We start from the raw sequence: 21,347 nt of genomic DNA, 5'->3' as shown, positions 1-21,347 counted from the left end.
CAGCGGTTTAATACTCAACCGAGATGGTCAGTTCGGAAGCAAATCCTTCTAGGCAACTAACGGGTTTCTGATGTAGGGTCTTTTATACGTACCACCCAGGCCCCTGTTTGCTATCAATGACACGAATTAATATGGAGAATATCCAGCGAATTAATATTGAAATTTAACAATAGGGTGTTTCTCAGTAATTTTATTCTTGAAGGAAGTAGGGAACTGTATGCAACTCACTATTGCTTTAGACGAAAGAGAATTTAATTGACTTTGATGTTGATGTCACATAGAGTGCAGCTTTGTCTTTGTATTTCTCGGTCAACACACTTTGAGGACGGTACCCGATAGGTCATTTCTGCAATCATTTTGTCACGATTTCTGTAAAAGCTGAAAATCGCGGTAGATTTTGAGGGATTATAGTACAATTTTACACTCAAAATGACGATATTATTACAAACAAATAAATAATAAATAGAAAAATGACATGGTGGAATACATCTATAACGTAGGCGTACAATTGTCAATTATAATATGCTTAGCTGGAATCCGGCAATCTGATTGGCTGGAGCCGGGGTTTATATTCTCTACAAGAAAACCTGCGCGCTGCGTAACATTTTTGAGCTCGCGCAAATTTCGAACGCCAACTTGAGAGCTCAACGCGCCATATTATCATATACCTATGCCCTGTATTGTGTCTGTACTGAGTTCAGTGACATGATTTATCATGTTGATTTGCATGTCAATAAAGTGATACGCCTTGTTGATTTGCATATGAAAAGAATGATCAGCGCGTCTTTCTTTCATTCAATTGAATATTTGCATATGAAAAAGTGATACGACCTGTTGATTTACATAACAAAGCCTGATACGGCCTGTTGATTTGCATACCGGACTACTTACATGGTGGCGCCCTAATCAAAACAAACCATGGTGCCCGTCTATGATTTTGACTTTGACTACGATATCATGTCCGATCTCCAAAAGTGGCAGGGTTTTGAAGCATAGGGAAATGCGGGGTAACTAAATAAAACACATGTGTCGATATCGGATTAACCTGCTAGTAGTGCTACTAATTTGAACAAATTAAAGAGCAGAGCATCACACCGTACGGGCACTGATCGATGACAGACCAGGTGTTCCGTCCGTGCATAGACGTACGTGCAGACGACAAGCAAAAGTGCTATCGGACATATCGGAGGACCGGCAAATTCAAAAGCACAACTTTCAAAAATATCATGTATTCATGGTAAATGCGTTCTGGAAAATACAACCCTTTTCAGAATTAGAGCGCGAAGCCACTGCAGTGAACTGCAATAAAACTGCTCACACTAATTAGTTTCAGCTGTAGCCAGCTGGCAAAGTCGACAACATTGTATGTCCCATGCAGACAGTTTGTCTGGGAAAGTTGAAATAAAAAAAGATTTGTACATGGACCAGTGCATGGTAATGTTACATTGTATCTTAATCTTGAACACAGGGTGCCAATCGTAAACTCTCATTTACAACTCGAGCCTCAGACAGAGCTAGTTTTGCCTTTGTACAAGCAGACTTTTTGGTCTTTATCAAGTAGCCTTGTTCAACACCAAAGTGGCCACGGCTACAGCTGAAACTAATTAGTGTAAACAGTTTTATTGCAGTTCACTGCAGTGGCTTCGCGCTCTAATTCTGAAAAGGGTTGTAATACCAAACACAACATTTGCATGTACCGTACCGATTCGGTAGATATCCTACATGTTTAATGACAGAGTTCAACCATTTCTCTGCTCAACATGCTCAACCGTAAAATAATTGTCAATGAGACAGCTGATAGATTACGTCAGACGCTAGTATATCAATCCGCCTTAGCAAGATGACGCAAATAAATGTAGTCCATCAAGAAAAACCACAGTGAAACGTATAATATTTTAATATACGAGATTTATTCATTCAATAACGTAGGCATAGGTATATGATAAAGAGATTATCCCTCGATATCACCTCTTGGTAGGGTCGTATTGCTGCTCGTGTGGTTGTGGGCCGCATCACACTCGTCTTCGACTCGTGTGATGCGGCCCACAACCGCACTCGCAGCAATACGACCCCACCAAGAGGTGATATCGAGGGATAACCTCATAATGTCGAACAAGTCTATGGCTTGAGATTGATTTTGACAGTTAATTAGTCTAGTGCAGCTTGACGAACCAACAAATGAAGAGTTTCTGTAGGAAAGGAGGCTGTGTAACAACAACATAATTTTTTAGTTTTTTTGAGCTTTTTTTGAAGTAAAATTCTTCAAGTTCGATGTCTAATCGCGATATCGATGCGTTGCGTAACCGTATTTTATGAATTCAACTGTGCACGCGCGCGCGTTCTGAAACGTTCTTTTTTAGAGTTTGTTTGCTGGGCGCTCCTGAACTCTTGTTCCAACTCAAGCCCCACATTAGGACATTGTCCATTTGTTTTTAACTTTAGCATATTATAATGAGGTTATAAACGGTGCGCTCGGGTATTTGGTAGCGGATATAAGACCTCTGGGTTGAAAATTAGCATATTTGGGTGAAATAATCACCTCGCTTCGCTCGGTGATTATTTCCCGCCAAATATGCTAATTTTCACCCCAGAGGTCTTATATCCGCAACCAAATACCCTCGCTTGCCGTTCATAACCTCTAAATCTAATATAGTAAAAAATAAAGAGGTAATCTCAACAAGAAGTCTTATTCTTTTCCTGGAAGGCAGTGCCATTGTGATCAAATCCTGTGACCTGATATCTCTTGATACTTATATCACGTGATTCATAGACGCTGGCGATACGGCGTCCTTGAATACCAACAGAAATTAATTAACCATACATTGTCTACGCATAATTAAGCTTATTGTTTGCTTGTATGTATGTATGTATGTATGTATGTATGTATGTATGTATGTATGTATGTATGTATGTATGTATGTATGTATGTATGTATGTATGTATGTATGTATGTATGTATGTATGTATGTATGTATGTATGTATGTATGTATGTATGTATGTATGTATGTATGTATGTATGTATGTATGGATGTTGTATGTATGTATGTATGTATGTATCTACCTATCTATCTATGTTTAAAATCAAGAGACATGCTTGTGGGCTAGTTGTCTGCTTGATCGATCGATCGATCGATCGTCTGCTCGATCACCGATCGCGAGATCGTTGCACTGTCCTCTGCCACTTTTATAGCAAGGACTTGTTGGGAGTGGCGGTGCATGGTAGAGCGACGAGTATGCGATCGAGCGGACGATCGATCGGTCAAGCAGACTACCCAACCAACGTGCGCCCTTGATATCAGCATTGATGATGTCGCCAGGGTCAATAAGAACATGTCGACGTTATCGTTATTTTTTCGAAATCCACAAGAATTTATCGCTGGAGAAATACATAATCATGCAGAGTTGTTGAAAATGATCAGTAGCTTCTGAGAACCCCAATCAAATTTTAGTCTGGATTTGCAATAAAGTTAGCCTTTCACAGTATTTCAAGACCCGTTCGAGGTTTGTTTAAAGGACGTCATTATGATGATCCTGCCCCCTATAAAGCCTCTGCTGAAAATGTCTCCTGTAAGAAATTTGCGGTATTTAAATTTGCGGTTATTTAAAACCTTGTAATGGCTCAAGAATTACCTACAGTTATAGGATTGGGTCGAGGATTTGGGTCGCGTATCCGCAATCCAATCCATTTGCCAATCCAATCCATTAAAAGGCCCCCGACAAGTCAAGTTCTCCTCCAAATCCTCAAGAAAAACTCCAAAATTAGCATTCTATATTAAGTCACTCTCACCTTAACACGCGGACGTTCAAATGCAAGAATGAACACAAGGTAATACATTTAGTACAAGTAGTACATTTATTATTCGTCTTTATTCCAGAAGTAAAAGCGCTCTTTCATTTTTTTTAACGATTATGACACACTCACAAAGGTGTGTTCTAAATATGTACAAATCAAAACGTGTTGAAAACATACCACAATGCTTATCAAAGAAAATCCCAATTATTCGTTCAAAATTTCAAATATGTTAAATCCCTGTTCCCCTCTGACACTTTCCCCCTTAGCCTCTCGCGTGTTCTCCCCCGTACTTTAAAATTCTGCCCAGTCAGATATCTTAGTGAAAACCCTGTCATGATACCCATTCAAATTAAACAATAATCTAGCAGGGTTCACCAGGATTTGAAAGGTCTTTACTATTGCTATATTTTTGTAAATATTACAAATACATGTATTGACATTTAACTTTTCTAAGAGGGAGGTCAGTCAAAATTTCTGTGTTTAGAGAGGGGGGTACTCTGTGTTAGAGAGGGGGGGTACTCAAATTCATCATGGTTGGCAGGGAAATTACTCGAAATTTCGGAGTTTTCGATGCTATTCCTCCGACCTCCCGCCCCGGTCGTGAGTAATGACGGCTCCCCTAACGGGCGTCATTCTGACGGTTGTTACATTACTAGCTAGCTACAAAATGGTCACATGGCAACTTATGTGGGCGGTATCCATTGCGTGTCGGTGTGAGCACGACTCCAAATCCCCTTTGTTTGCAATTTTGGTAACACTACACGCTATCGGCGGAATGACACCTACGCATCCGGGTTGTGGGAAAGAGGAAACGAGTTTCGCCTTCCTTGTGTAGGTTTGATTATTGGCCATGGCTATCTTATCCCAAATATCACCGGGACGCATAGCATCCGATAATGAAAGTTTCCTAGAAGGTTTATCTGCCAAACTATGTTCAGACTTTAATAACGTGTAACAGATTCAAGCGAGTATTACACCTTAAGGTACAATGCGCCTCAGGGACAGATATTTTGACTCTCAAACTTTTCAAATTCTTTTTCCGATCTACCGCTTTCGTACACCAAGAGCTTTAAAATGAATCCCACAAGTGGAAGGTTAGAAAAAAAAATCGTAAAAAGTCCGAGAGTCCGAATGTCCTGTCCCCGAGGAGCTTCTTCCCTTACATACAACGGTATGACTTTCTTGACGCCACCTAAAAATGTTGCATTTCCTAAAACCAGGATGTCCATTCGTCTCGAAGAAGCCCTTTAACACGTACTTAATTCTTTGCAGAAGTCTGCAGCTTTGACACGGCGAGGGCGACCCGTCCTACATTTAAGCGTGCACACGGGATCGCCAACGAAAATGAAACACACTTGCTCATGTTTTCTTGTAAAAGGGCGAGTGGAACAGTCGGTTTCGATAGGGCAAAATTAACCACCTCCGGGAGACGCGTTTTTCATGATCGGGAATGATAAAAGCCTGATTTTCCGTATTTACAGTCATATCTAATATTATTATACATCTACCATCGAGAACAATAGAATTTTGCGTGCGCTAACAAAGCCATACTGAACGCCCGTTCCGTAACACGAACGGTTTCCTGGCGCCCGATCCCCTGCGGCTGTATTTGCGCGTCATTGTTGAACGGTTTCAAGGGACCCATCGAACATGTCTCGTGCGCCTCTGTACCGTACGTACGTGTGTAGTGCACACACTCCAAAACTCGGCGCGATAAAATTGGAAGGAAAATTGTTGACATATCATGAAAACGCGCGGTCACTAATCTGAAAATTCGATGCCGCTGTCAGGAATGTAAGATGTATAATAATAAGGTTATCACGAAAATACCGCAAAGGATGCACTCGGACATTGGCGCCGCGCATCACCCAACGCGAACGCTGCGCCAATGTCCGAATGCATCCTTTGCGGCAATCTGATTAAAATCAGATGTAGAGTACAGCGACGTCTTCTTGTGCGTACGCGGTATTCTCTCGCTGTCGCCTCTGTAGTGAGAGGCGACAGCGAGAGAATACCGCGTACGCATAAGAAGACGTCGCCGTACTCTTACATCTGATTTTAATCAGATTGCCTTTGCGGTATTTTCGTGATAACCTCATAGTATCAGTGACCGGCGGACAGGATGCAGGACACTTTTTCTCTGAAGAGATGAAATATCCCGTCTTTATACATAAACTAAGGAGAACTTGAATGAGAGCAACAGCTTCCGAGAACTCACGGCCAGTCCACTTATTGGCTCTATATGATACAATAGCAGGAAATCTCAGAGGGCACCATCCTGTCATCAATATACTGCAAACACGGAACATCCGGCATACTGGCGTAACTAGTCACACTATAACCAATTGTGTGGTAGACGAAGGCAGACAATTTTCCACCCCTAGAGCAAAGTGTTATGTACATATCAACGACCAGCCCACTTCAAACCAAAATACCCCCCTTCCCCCTTGATCAAAACATGGTCTCATAACACTTTTGTAATCACACTTAACCCTTATTTGATATACCTGGAAACTTGGTTATAAACAATTTCGTTGTATCTTTTCTTTTTTCTGTTGATGTATAATTATTTACTTTGTATTAATTTGTTGCTTTCTTGACGAGGGCTCTGATGTAAATTAAAATTCATTTGTAACTCAGATTACCTTCTATAAATAAAACAATTCGGACGATGTGCTACCTATCTCCACCTGGGTTAACAACGATGCGATGTCAATCAATACAACAAAGACAAAGAGTATGATTGTAGCGTCAAACCCAAAGGTCAAAATTGAAAAGTAAAATGCGATAATCAATGTATGCATAAACCAACTGTAAGATTTCAAATATTTTCAGTCACAACCTTCTCGATATTGAGATTGACAGTACTCTAAGTTGGGATAATCATGTAAATAAGTTGTGTAAGAAATTATATAGTCTTGCAAAGGCTGCGTCCTTTAACTCCTTATAGTGTCCTTATTTTAGTTTACAATGCCACTTTTCTTTCTGTTTTCGATTATTGCTGTACTGTATGGGGAAACGCCACACAGAGTAATTTACAAAGAATTTACAGGCTTCAAAAGAGAGCGGCCAGGGTTATTTTAGGTGTTGACATTACAGTTTCTACACGTACACTTTTCTTTCGCCTTCATTGGCTACCAATTGACTTTCGAATGATTTTTTCATTGCTGTAATGACTTTTAAAATCTTGAATGGGCTTGCACCTGATTACTTAAACCAAAATTCCGTTATATCTCTGACATGAGTAATATTAATACCCGTAGTTCTAGTGACAGGAATTTATACACTCCAATTTTTAAAACAGCTACTGGACAGAAATCATTCATTCATCGAGCCACAACGATTAGGAATAATATTCCTATTTCCATCCGAAGTGTTGAAAGACTATCACAGTTCAAATCTCAGTTGCGAATTTCTTTTTCAAAAATTCATTAATGAGGGTTCATCACTGGATTAGATGCTTTCGTTGTATCTTTTCTTTTTTTCTTTTGATGTATAATTAATTCTCTGTATTGATTTGTTGCCATGTTGACGAGGGCTCTGATGTAAATTACAATTCATTTGTAACTCAGATTACCCTCTATAAATAAAGAGTAATAATAATAATAATAATAATAATAAATAATAATAATAATTATCCGTATATTCAGAAACAGCATATCTATGAACATGCGTTGCTTTTGGGGCTCTACCTCTGTTGTCTTAACAATGTACGGCTGGTCTCTCCAAAGCTTATCAAGCACTGAGATAGCTCCAATTTTTCAGACTGTCCGCTGTGGTTTTTGGTATAAATTCTCAGTTATTGAAAGCCACAATCATGTATTGTAAATTTGACTTGGTATAAATGGAAAGAAGGAATTGAATGTGGTCACCCCCATCCACTTGCAATAGGGCCTGTGCAGCAAAGCAACGTGCGTGAACAGCAAGAATGGCGGAAGGTATGATCTCACTAGGTTGGCCATTCACTAAGAGTTGCACTCTTGCGATGTGTAGCTTCCCACCCTCAACCCACATAGGCCGTGGGGTCTATGCAACCCCGGCTCATAGGATAACAAACCTGTCTTTTTCAAAAGGCTTTGGAAACCTAGAATACGAAATGGAATTAACAGGAAAATGTAGGGATAGCTGTTACGGACATGTTTTGAACGGTAACGTATAATCGCGATTTTGCGACCCTCTGGCATTTTAGTCAAGTCTGCCCTCTTGTAAGTCCTCTGTTGAGCTTACAACCAATTGCATTTTAGTGTATCGAAAAAATGATAAGAACAATATTAATTTCCATGTGGTACAACAGTAAAATCGATGTGGTTATAAACTTTTTTTTAAATTACATTTTATGAGGAAAGACTGTATAGGACTAAACTGTTAGGATCAGTTATCAGCTAGGCGGTAATAGATGAATCAACTCAATCTGAAGAGTTGGAAATCTGAGAGATTTCGCGGCCAAACAGTCGAGGGCAATATTATAGCAAATCGAACATGTTTTATATCTTTTTTGGAATGTCACGTTGCGGAGTTTTAGCCAATCACGAGATCAGTACTTGTCACGTTGCGGAGTTTTAGCCAATCACGAGATCAGTACACAGGTGAGGTGTAATAAATAAATCTATTCGGCTAAAAACGAAATACTGAATACATGTTATCATTTCACGCATTTATACTGTACCGTTCAAACATGTCCATAACAGGTATTGCATCCCTTCATTTTTCCCGTTAAATTCCATTTCTAATAGACATACCAACTTAGGTTGATTGCTAAAGTGCCATTTTCCTTTCTATCAAGTACGTGAAAACGGCGCACTTTTACAACTTACATAATGCTATTCCTTTTCGTCACACACAATGCTGCTATTCAATAATTTATTCATTCGGTTTGAATTTGATGACTGCGAATGTCATTTAGTCGAGACATGTGATTTAAATGAAGTGATAGCATTCAAAAAAGTTATAAAACATGGTTCGATTTGCTATTGCCCTCGACTCTTGCCCGCTACACGCTAGCCGTTCGAATGCAAGTTTAACTTCGTTCACATGTGCGAGACCATGGTCGAATCTTGCCCGGGCTTGGTGTGGTTCTTTTTTAAAGATTCAAATGAATCATTCAAATTCAGAAAATTCAGGGATCACAGCATACCTACACGACCCACTAATTTTTTCTTCGCTCAATATACACCGTTCCCATTATAACTCCCTTCGCTTTGAAATGAAATTAGTTTTACTTGATTATAATATCTGACTTTTAAAGTCAATTTTCAGGAACAGCATGACAGGTCTACACAATGTACAAACTTAAATTCGAGGGTTTAAAGGTTATGGGAACAAATATCTCTGTAAGACAGTATCACTCTCGATAACAGTCCCGTTTAGACTATCACCAAATGTATTCATCATACTTATTGGTGATTCAGACACGCGGCGCCTTGAGTTTAGCAACCCTTTGTTCGTCGTTTGTGACATTGTTATGTCGTATCTCGTTGGTAAGGTGAGTGTACACGCTGTTGAGAGGTACGTCGAGATCTTTGACAGAATAGAGAATCACAAACTGGTTGGATGTCAACTGATGGTGGTTTATTACTGAAGTGTAAAGTTTACACATCAGAGATGCCCAGCTACCTCCGACTGAAGATAGTGGGTGATGATCCTTTTTTAAAAAAAGAAATCATAGCATCCTAATTAGATTAAATTAGATAATCCTCCAATCACTAATCAACTAGTATTTCTTAAATTGGATAAAATAATTAAAACATTCGTCCCTTCAAGAAATACATTACTAAACTTTCTCTGATTGGGCATCGATCATATAAAATTTTACATGATCTGCATAAGTGACATCATCGGTATACAACATTTCCCTTATGTAATCGTCCCATGATTCTGTCTGGAATTTAGGTATTGATTACACGAATTCACTCTACTGCCTTGACAATAGATGTCATTAATACAAGTTTCTACCTGTATCCTTGATATTTAGGTATCGATGACGTAAACACATTGAATGTTCCTGACAACGGAGTTTTCACCAAGATGAAAGAAAATTCGTAATGATCATTAACCCTTACACAGAAAGTTTAGCCGTCTCGTTCACAATACCAATAAGCCATAGAAGTTTTAGTCTGTAACAAGATCCTCGAGAGCCATGTCCCTGTTCGTATCTTCAACGTCTCCATTCGCCGGAGTAACGCTCTTCCGTTCCTCCGCAATGATGACAATCAGTCGGTAGCTTTGCAACATCAACATCACCGTGTTCTTACACGTGAAGAACAGCATCATGTTGCTGACAACTTCGTAGTGAATCAAAAGTACCAGCCTAACAATCAAGAATGGCGCGTCTTGCATGAACGACGTGATGAGAATTTCCCTGATTTCTGCATTCCAGGGGCAACACCTCTTAGTCTTGATATCGTTCCGTTCGCCGCTCGCTGTCAGGACTACCGCAAACTGCAGCATACTGACCGACCAAATGCTCAAAATGACGTACACGAGGGTCGCGTGGCATTCACCTCCGGTTCCTTGAGTCCCTCCCGTACAAACTCCAGGATGTCGGAAGCTATGCCGATGTACACCAAGAGCAAAGTTGACAGCTGCTCTCGTGTCATGTCGCCCTTGGGTAGGAACCAGCGACCAACGATTATCATGCACACAAAAATTGTTCCAGAGCGAGGACCCAATAGTCGTCTCTCAGTGATAATGGGATTCGTAACTGAAACACAAATCACAGAGAGATCTGGTATCAGAAAAAGAATCTTTCCCGAAAACTTCCGATAATTTTAAAGGATCGTTCATCAATACTTTTGATTGAATATACGCATTTAGAACACTCTTCATTATAATTAAGACACTTTATAAAATATACTTACTCCATGAATGTCGGATAATCGTGTTGAATTCGTGTGTACATCTCCACTCTCAACGTCACATGAAGTTAAGTTATTGGTCTCTTTATAATCTATTCTCTGATTCATCAGTTCTATTTCCAATATGTATATCGCTGAAACGCTTGTAGCTAGGCAAGAAATACACTTGGGCAAAACCTATGGAAATTGACAAGGATGAAAAGAGCCGAGAATTAATGCAGGGCAGACAAAAAGGGTTACTTTCATCTCAAGGTTTTGGACTAAAATTAGCTTCTGTTATCGAAATCTTCGCTACTGCAAAAAAAAATCCGGGTCAACGATTACATGTATGAGTTTACCCATGCTGTCGCGCGGAAATCAAGCAAAAGCGGTTGAACGTGGAAACAGTTCACTGTAAAAATCACCCATTCGCATAATATGGATAGCGAAACAGCAGCTAGCACGTGCACGATTGGTAACCTTGCACTGTTTGTGATATCGTTCATATTGTTCTGCATCTCGAAACTTGCTGGAAAAGTGGTCGAACAGACACCTCGTATGCTTCTGAACAGAACGTACACAGAGGTGAAAAAGGATGACGAAACGTTAGGTGTCTACAAGAAATATACATTATGATAGTGAGGGTGTTGACCTCTCCTGGCATAACCACAGACCATTGTGAAAAGCGCAGTGAGGTTAATATGACCCTCATTATGTTTTGAAGCGAACCTTTTTTAGTCAAATTACTTTAAAAAGGGAAGTTTATTTTCTTGACACTACTTGCTGAGAATAAATTTATATCTTCATTGCTGACAGGGTTGTACCCTTTACATTAGCACGTCCATAAGCCCTAGTAAGTGTGATAGCCGTCACAATTTCTATCTGTGAAAAGGTCAATGATGTCAGCGATATACAGCTGTCTCGAAGAAATAACACCCTCAATGCATACTTTTCATCTTATATTTTTTGGGCCTTGCGATTGATGTATTTAGGTAGTAAGCTTATACGCCTCAAAACTGTAACACCCAAACGTTTTTTTTCAAACCTCCCCCTAGGAAACTTTAAATATTGCTCTTACGTAAGCAAAACTAAAATCAGGGATCACCGTGCAAGTTTTAGTACCAGAAAAAAAATTGCCCGGCATTAACCAATATTTGACATTAAAAATGAACGCAATCCTGTGTTAACTTTATGGGGACAGACAATTCAATTTCGATTTTCACAAAACTAGGACTGTGAAAACTTTAGTTTGTCCGAAACCTTCAAAATAATCCGCCGCAAGCGGTGAACCAGAACAATACCGTAAATTCTTCTGGTCCAAGTATCTGTCTCTGACCGCATTCTGCCTTAAAACTGCAAAATTACCCTAGTAGTAAATTCTTCTTTTTCAGTCAGCTCCTTTAGCTGTAACTTCATGTATCCTCAAGCAGTCGGTTCTCTCTGTTTTTGCTCTGTATTCTCAAAATCATGTTGCGACACCTGGCGTACAGCTTTCCAACACAGCCTGTGACTATATGTGTGTGATCATGTGTGCTCAAAATAGTTGAATGAACTTTAGTCCAGCTAGAATTCATTTAGAGCCATGATCACTTTTTGAGTTTTTATCATAATATTATACTATGACGCAAGGCACTGAACGTTGTGACCGATGGTACGGAGATCAAGTTTGCTGAATGAATTGAGAGAGAAAAACATATATGAATAAAAATTCAACACTTCACCATTGTAATCATTGAACTAGTCGTTTCTTCCATTATGGAGTATAATGAAAATTTCGTTTAAAATAAATGACGGGACTGATTCTGCTCCGTCTACTCAAACGAAGTTTTGTGTACGGCCAGGCTACGCTGCAGGCAACACAGCCTATCAAGTGCGCATATCGTTGCCGTACGGCGTAATTGAAAACGCTCAGAAAGGAAAAATTATATCTTGAATGCAGTACAAAAGTCTTACTTATTAAATTTAAAAGTATTTCAAAATAATATCGATCGTAACGGGTATCTAATCCTCACAAGGAGTACAATAGTACAACAAGTATCGGCTAGCTGCGAGCGCGGATGGACTCCAGCCATTGTAAGCTTAGAAGTTCGAACACAAGAGAGATCCCGGCCTCACTGCAAAGTCGTCCCCTGCGCACCCGGCCCGACAGCAAACTAACCTCCTGGTTTGATTCTGTTGTTTGTATATTTTTTTTATAAAATTCATGATACATCTCTGACTTTCACAACTGTACAATTTGCTCAGGACCGTGAGTTTGGCTGTAGTCTACAGACGATCGGAGGGAGCTAAGGCTAATTTAACTTATAAAAATAAATAAACAATATTGAAAAGGGTGGAACATTGCCAGCAACTGCACTATTTCAAAGACAAACTGAGAAACTAAGAAAAATATAACCAGCTCTCGCTAAAAAGGACAGTAGCTTTTTCTTTTGATAGTTTTCCAGTATCTTTGTTCTTTATATCAAATATTTTTTCTCATTCTAATTTTCAAAGTATGTTAAAACATTAAAATTTGTCAGGCTGCATTAGGTAAAACACATGACTGTAAGTCCGGACTGAAATTCATGCTGGCGACAGGATTACACATTTTGTGTGCTTACACTACAGCGTGTCTATGTGTGATTCTTGAAATCTTAACAAGTCATCACATCAAAGACAGTACGACAAACGCTGTGAGCTTTAATACTGAAAAATTCATCGACCATTTCATCATTCGTACTATCCGTCTCTGTAATAGGCCTATTACTGTTTACCATAGTTTCTTCGAGTCCGTGTATTCAATGTCATGGCTTACACTAGCATTTCCGCTGCCAGCAGTACTCATACTGATACTGAATTCGTCTGCACTATTCAACACAGCCGTCAACACTCATCGATAGAAAGATATTTAGTGCAATGTCCACGAAATAATCAAGGCAAGGCGTTTTGTCCAGAACTAATAACAGAGTCGATTTTTTAGGTGATAATACCTGCCTCTGTTAGACTCATTGGAGAAATACGGCGCTCAATGCTGACGGCGACAACGTCGACTGTACCACGATTGCACATTCAAAATGGCGGCTAAAGTACAGCGTTGTTAACATACCTTGTTCTAAGAGGTCATATGATTACCCAAAAGTCATCTGAGTTGGCAAAATACGGGATAAATTGCATTAGACACCGCAACGCATGAATGGAAATTAGTAGTTTTCAAGCGGGAACTTTAAACGCGTATTTTGTAAATGAAAGGGCTGCATATTGTGCCGCGCATTATGACTCGAAAGCTAATACTTTTGCATTTCCAAGATATCTTAGTGATAACCATAATTAAAAGTATTCGTTTAATGGAACAAAAATAATTACAGTTTTTGAAAGAAAAAAACCAGGTTTCTCGTTTTCTGCTCGATTGCATATACGATTTACCAGTCTGTACAATCTACTATAACATAACAATACCGCTCTGCTGTTCGGTGAGTTTGATTGACATTTCAGAGGTGTGCAGGATGTAATGCTTTTCTAGTTCGCGCCTCGAAAGTAAAAGACTTAAACTTTTGCTCAAACTTTCCTTAAAGGGACATTATCGCTCTCTTTTGACCCCCTTTTCACCAATATTGTTGCAAACGAGCAGTTGCTTATGTTGTTTCGACTTATTGAAAGATGTCTAAAAAATAGTCGATCATAGACAACTTCCATCCCATCTTGCCTACACTGTGTAGAAAAACCTCGGGTCAGGGGTTTTAGGTGGACTACCTAAAAGTTACAAATAGTCACAATCTATCAAAGCTATGCTCTCTTGCTCTCTATTTTTCCTGGTTTTATCTTTTCTTAAATTTAAAAACGGTATTTCTCTTTTCTCTCCCTTGACTACTAGACTAACCCATCTGCCTTCCTTTTGATATGACCAAACACCGTCTTACGCTTATATATATATATATATATATATATATATATATATATATATATATATATATATATATATATATATATATATATATATATAAATTGATGTCCATGCTTCTAACATTCTATCGTCCGAAGAGAAGACGGCCTTGAACCCGTATTTAATCACGTGATGGTAAAAGAAAGAAATTATTCGTTCTTTATTCTTACATATAGCAATCGATAACTTGAACAAAATCAGACAAAGTTATGACAATCGATCTCGATTTCGGTAATCGGTATACACTTGATGTCGATAATCGATGTATATAGTTTGTTGACTTAAAGGAACCAATTAAGTCACTTTGTTTAATTCATTTTTTTTCTTCTTTGGGTTGTCAAGGGAACAAAACAAAATACAGCTTTAACTCAATCTTTGACTCCAATAAGATTTATTAAATCTTGTACAATCATAGGGGATCGCTTATATGTCCGTCGCCGGGGTGGGGGCGGGGATAGAGGTGTCTTGGTCTCAGCACAGGTTTCTTCTTGAAATTGTTTATTTCATTTTAATACGTTTGACTATGATATGTATTGCCAATAAAGAATACTGCCAAACTTTGGTGTCTTAGTCTTATGTTAGCACTAGTTTTGTAATGATTTCTTTTTTTCCTTCCCTGTGCCTTGTATTTGTCCTTTGACAATTCTACGCGAAGTTTTGTCACAGTGTTGCGTCTATTATCTAATGTGTTTGATTGCCTAATGCGCCAAAGCAAGCAAGGGTAAATTACTAATCTGAACGCACCAGCAGGATGCGAAAGGGGAGAAACTTTCAAAAGCCGTGTCCACAGAAACCTTCTTCATAATAGACACTTCCCAATTTTACGAACGCTAGCAGTTTCTAACATGATGAAATGGGGACAGTTCAATTTATGGGTTCGTCGGTTGCTTCTTGGGGCTGCAGAACGCTGTTCGAAGCCAAGGAGTCAGTGACCTGATGTGGTCCGTCAGACCGGAAGCCGACCTTCAGATTGTTTAATTTAAGCTCACATGATCGATACGGGTAAACAAAATACCTAAGTTGCTTTTAGATATGTGATTCGGGGGTCAAGCTCTTTAAAAACACGGATGTAACAATCTATGTCCTTTTGACGACAGTCGGTCAACGTTTGCGGGAAGAAACTTCGCCGCTCGTTGCACAAGAACTGGCAAGTCGGCAAAAGTTTTCATCTTCAATATTCCATCCTAATTTGACCAATATAAGCCTACTATGCTAACTTAACATTATTCGTTTCTGACTTACAATTAACATGCAAGACGAGACGTTTTGGGACGATGTTGATGTCAGTCTTTTCGAACGAAAACGGGGATGTTTAGGCGATAGCAAAGACGATAAATCAGTCACTTGAATAAACAAAATCAGTAAGACAAGGAGAAATAGAAAATTTTCCAAATATGTCTTATCAAAATTATTTTATAGAAAAATATTTAAAAAGTAAATGTATAAAAATAGACAATTATCAACAGTCTATTTATTTTAAAAGAAAATGACAATATGACTTTGTAGGCGCGTTTTCAAGCCTTCTTATTAAAGCTGTGCATTAGATCATTGCATACCAATAAAATGCTCATTCATGATATACCAGTATAACAAAACTTGCAAGGTTAGTGAATACAGACAATACTGCATGGTAAGTACCCGATTTCGACATTTATTTTCCTCTTCAGCAATTGGAATTAGTAAATAACATCCATTAATCTGTTTGATTTGCATCATTGGAAGGTAACCATAGTTATAATATTTTCTTCCGGCTAAAAATACTGATTTACCAGAAAAAATCGATTTAAAGTTATCCAAAACTATGACGTCATATTTTTTACTAAAAACTTATTCATTTTAGAAAGAATGGTATCTAAGCTTTCTAAAACTATAAGGTTTATGGCATTTCAAGCCAGTTTACTTCATCAAGGAAAGAATGTTGTACCCCTACCCCTAGCTTTTGCATACCCCATACAGATACACTCAATTCAAATTGACTACAGAGAAGTAGTGTATTGTTAAATATCTAATGTTAACACTTTGGTTCTTGTTTAATATGTCGCAATAAATAATTTAAGCACAAAAAGCTGTCAAAATTTTGCTTAATAAAAGTAAATCACAATATATACATGGTATTTGGGTTAAACAATTTCAAAATTGTCAAAAAAAATCATTTTAAAGTCGTCCTATTCTATGTACACAAATTTATTTTGCTAAAGTTGGTGTTTCTCAGAAAGAGCAGTATCTTAAATTTCCCAAAATGTAAGGTTTTGGCTATTTCAAGCCAGTTTACTTAATGTAGAGGAGGATATAGTACCCATACCCCTACCCATTTTTCGCCATTTTTCGCGGTACACGCAAATCAAAAAACGCCCAGAGAGGTAGTACATCCCAGAATATCCAATGTTAACATCTTTTTTCTAGTTCAGCTGATCCTAAACAACAAAAACAATACCAATGTAGTAGGTCTATGGGAGTGCACGGTGGGCCCCTCCAGCCCACGGACTATTTCAATTTATTTTGCACTCAAGAAAATTGTTTGAAAATCACATTAGACACTGTATTTTTATGACATTTTTGCATGATCAGTGTTTGAGTCACAATATTCAACAACCAAACAATGACAATACATGTTGTAAAAAACAATTCTCAGTTTGCCAGAGATTGAAGACCAAAGAATATACAGAAATGGAAAATCTGTGACCTTCTTGTGTCATTTCTCCAGCTGCAAGCTTCCAATGAAAACCTGAAGTCAATTAAAATATGTTTCTATGATAATAAATGATGAATTCACAACAGTTCAGTTTTGTCCTAGAGCCAATGAAAAATGTTTCGTAAGTGATGAGTGCAATGGTGTAGTCTGGAACACTGTGAGGGGCGATTTCAATTTGGGGTGTCCTACTAAAGACCATCCGAAGGGGAGAGCACGAGAGGGTGTGTCCTCCTGTTGCGTCGAAATTTTGAGAAACTGATGCGTACAATGGTGCACTTTGAGAGGTGTCTTGATTTATTTTGCACCAAAAGTTGAGTAACCCCACTTCTTCCTCTCCAAATTTTTAGCACCCCTTTGAAGTTTTCAATTTTTTGAGTGACGCCCCTCACATTCATCTGACTCCCCAGGCCGTAAATAATGACGACTCCCTTAGTTCTTAAACCTGCTAAAAACATTCCGCGACACTAATCGATTATGTCTACTCGCGGAGCCTGACTGCGACCCTTCACTGACCCTTGTTTGATGCGTTAGGTAGTTGAGTATAAGGATTGATAGATTAATGTATCAAAATATACACAGATTCACGCCACTGAATTATCATGTTGGTGGTAGCTCACTGACGTTTATTGCCGAGAGGGCGAAAGTCTCAGGCCTAAGGGATCACAAGCATGTATGCAGTACATTGCATGCTTTCTGAGAAAGAAAAGCCGGTTTCCTAGCTACCACGCAATATCGGGCTTAGACTAATGTTCGCGTCTTGTTTCCGAGAATTACATCCGGGCTAGCGTAGCTTAGTAATGTTGAGGTCAAGATATCCGAATCGTTCGTGTTCGAAATGATTCTTGATTTGCAGAGAATACTCGACTCTCCTTTTTTGTTTTAACTTAGCACAGGGTCAATTGAAAATTCAAAGTAAAATACCACGGTGTATAAAATCTGCAGGCACGGTCGCAGTCACCAACCGACAACCCCGCTTGTATTGTAGAGCACACAACGGAACAGTAATGATATATCGCTCTAAAACTTGCATCGTATGTAAAACATGTCTTGTTTCGTTATTGAAAAAAAAAACTATTACGAAATACACATTTCAAGAACGCAGTTGCAAGTTGGACCAACGTGGTTTTTGCCGGGCCAGCATAAGAAGAGTATATAAGAAGAGTATAAACACACCTCCGAAACGTGACCAAGGTGTGTTGAACACGTACCACGTATTCATGGGAAGGCCACCTTTCCGACCTGTTCGTTTACAAATGAAAATTCAAGTTTAATTTGCCTTCTGTTTAGTTTCGAATACTTGAATATAAAGTGTCCACCAGTTTCACGGATCACCTCTGAACGCGGCTTTTGAGAGTTTCTCCCCTTTCTTCTGTTATACCTTGCTGGTGCGTTTGACACCCCTAACCCTGGCGACGGACATTTCTACGAGCCCCTGCGCTCAAAATCGAGGACTTACTTGCTTCTCAGCTCCGCTCACACACTGCCCTTTCAAAGTGACATTCGTCTGATAAGACACGATTAGCAGTACTGTTGGGATGTTTCAACGAATTGAAATGTAACGGAAAATATAGCAATGCGAAATTGTATTGGATAAGTAGCGGCACAATTACACACATGGAACAATGGTTGCACCACAACGATCAGGCCTTCGAAGACCGTAGTATGACATGAAAGTTATTTTAAATTTTCCACTTTTACGTCAAGAAAGAGGATTACGATCTCTGTCACTGTACGCTGTGAAGGGAACGATGTTCTAGCTGTAGGACACATTCACTTCCAATGAAACATCGCATTCGTTGCACTCTTTTCTCGGTCAGATAAATGAGAAAGCTTTTGCACATACCATTTCCATTCTCCTTTAGTTTTGTTGACGGCCACTGTGATGACCATTTCTATAGGTAATAGTAAGACGGGCACAGTTGCCAGCCAATAGGTGGGGTCACTCTTCACGTCGGTCAGTCTCCACACACAGAGGAATCCGTGGACTGTATAGAGAGTCCTGGCGAAGATTCCCTTCAGAGGACAGCTAGTGACGGCAGGACGATCGCTGCTACTGACGGCATCTCGAAATACGCTGATCACGAGATACTGATGAAGACACGTACTGAAGTCAGTTCGCCGGGTAGTGTGGACAAGTTGGGTGTTGGTTGGGTGTCCTACTGCGCCGGCAAGGCTTACAGAGAACAGCCGACATCACCACTTTCGGGACCGGTATGACGGTGTTTGCTAATTTAGCGTGTTCCAGATAAATTGTTTTTTTTTTGTTGAGGCGGAGTCAGACAAATGGATTTAACAGCGCAAAAGATTGAAGATACTCAATATTGACCCAGTCGTTATAGTTAAGAAACGCCCCCACAGGGACTGTTGCAAAGTGTTGGGTTGTTGAACATGTGAATTATGTCTATTCAGTCATCGCCTATTTTAAGGTTAATAGGATCGGTGTCATTCTTAGAAGAGTAAAAAATGACGTAAACCTACTATGCCTTGCATCCACGTCACTCACTCTCCCTAAATAGTTCAATAAACGTTAACTTTTAAATCTTGAATGGGTTTGTACCTGATTACTTAAACCAGTTCCGTTAGATCTCTGACGTGAGTAATATTAATACCCGTAGTGCGTAGTAACAGGAATTTTCAAAACAGCTACTGGACAGAGATCGGTCATTTATCGAGCCACAACGATTTGGAATAATTTTCCTATTTCCATCCGAAGACTATCGCAGTTCAAATCTCAATTGCGCAATTTTCTTTTTAAAAATTCATTAATGAGGGTTCATCACTGGATTAGATGCTTTCGTTTTATCTTTTCTTTTTTCTGTTGATGTATAATTATTTACTTTCTATTAATTTGTTGCTTTCTTTACGAGGGTACTGATGTAAATTACAATTCATTTGTAACTCAGATTACCCTCTATAAATAGAGAGTAATAATAACAATAATTGATATAAGTATTATATAAAATAATATCGCGAATAATAATAGGTTAAATTTCCGTGCAAATTTCACCATAAGGGTATGTAGGGTCGAAAAGACCAATATGATATCGATTTCACTGCCCCATGTTTCCATGGTAACCATTTTAGGGGTTGAAAATTTCAGTTTTTTTAATATCCCATGAAAAGTTACTTTACTTTGATTGATATGAACATTATCTAGTGGGGGAGTTCGGGTCAGAGAACCCAAAAACCAGACTTATTTTAATGTTTCAAGTTGCCATGGTAACTATTTTGGGATTTAAAATGTTACTTTTTCCCTAATTCCTATTAAAGAACTATTGATTGACATAAAAAATTGATCATAAGGGTTTTTCTGGTTGGCATATCAAAATAAATCACACTCATTTTAATGTGGGATGTTTCCATGGCAACCATTCAGGAGTAAAAATTACCAGTTTTCAAAGATTCCACCTAAATTCCAGTGATCAACAGAATGTTTTATATCAAAGGGATATTTTGGGTTGGAAAGACAAAATTTCCAGTGTAAAAATCCAGCAATCCTCAGAATATTACACTAAAGAGTTATTTTGGCTTAGAAAGACAAAATATGATATCCATTTTACTGCCCTGTGTTTCCATAGTAACCTATTTGTGTTTTAAAATTTCAATTTTTTTCCACATTCTATTAAAAGTAACCCCAGTTACTATGCAAATGCTCTCCTAAGTGTATTCATCAGAGCACGAACTCCATGTTCATTTTTTGTTTTATGTTGCTATGGTAACCATTTTGGTAACCACAGGTTTTTTATTGAAAACATAATTCAGTTTTTTTTTATACTATTGATTTTTAAGTAACAAATTTTAATATTTGTTCTATAATAATATTTGTAATTTCTTTGCCTCCAGCTAGGAAGAATAATAAAGATAATGTAAATTGGGGCCATTCTGGTCAAAATTATGTTTTCCATTAATTTTAGTGTGTTAGAATTAATTTTATATAGACCAGAAATAATTTTTTTAGCATTTTCAATTTTCTTTCATTCGGTCATCCCAAATAAGTGTTATATAGTATAATACTAACTTATTATGCATTCATCGAATTAAGTTTATGCCTTCAAATTAATTTTATGTGCTAAAATTAATTCTACTTGTATCTCAAATTAATTTTATGA

The 21,347-nt window shown here is 38.5% G+C and overlaps 1 long non-coding RNA gene across 1 annotated transcript; it reads right to left on the bottom strand.

The window, feature by feature from the left end:
- Nucleotides 1–9,361: 9,361 nt before the first annotated feature.
- Nucleotides 9,362–19,243, bottom strand: LOC139136165 (uncharacterized). Its single transcript, XR_011553133.1, has 3 exons — nucleotides 19,082–19,243; nucleotides 10,652–10,825; nucleotides 9,362–10,494 (listed from the first exon to the last, which is right to left on the bottom strand). It is a non-coding gene; the product is annotated as an uncharacterized lncRNA (long non-coding RNA).
- Between the last annotated feature and the right edge of the window lie 2,104 nt (nucleotides 19,244–21,347).

Source organism: Ptychodera flava, chromosome 7 (assembly GCF_041260155.1).
Source record: "Ptychodera flava strain L36383 chromosome 7, AS_Pfla_20210202, whole genome shotgun sequence".
In the NCBI taxonomy this organism is placed as follows: Eukaryota; Metazoa; Hemichordata; class Enteropneusta; family Ptychoderidae; genus Ptychodera; species Ptychodera flava.
The sequence above is the reverse complement of the archived record's forward strand: the minus strand, read 5'-3'. Positions and strand labels throughout refer to the sequence as shown.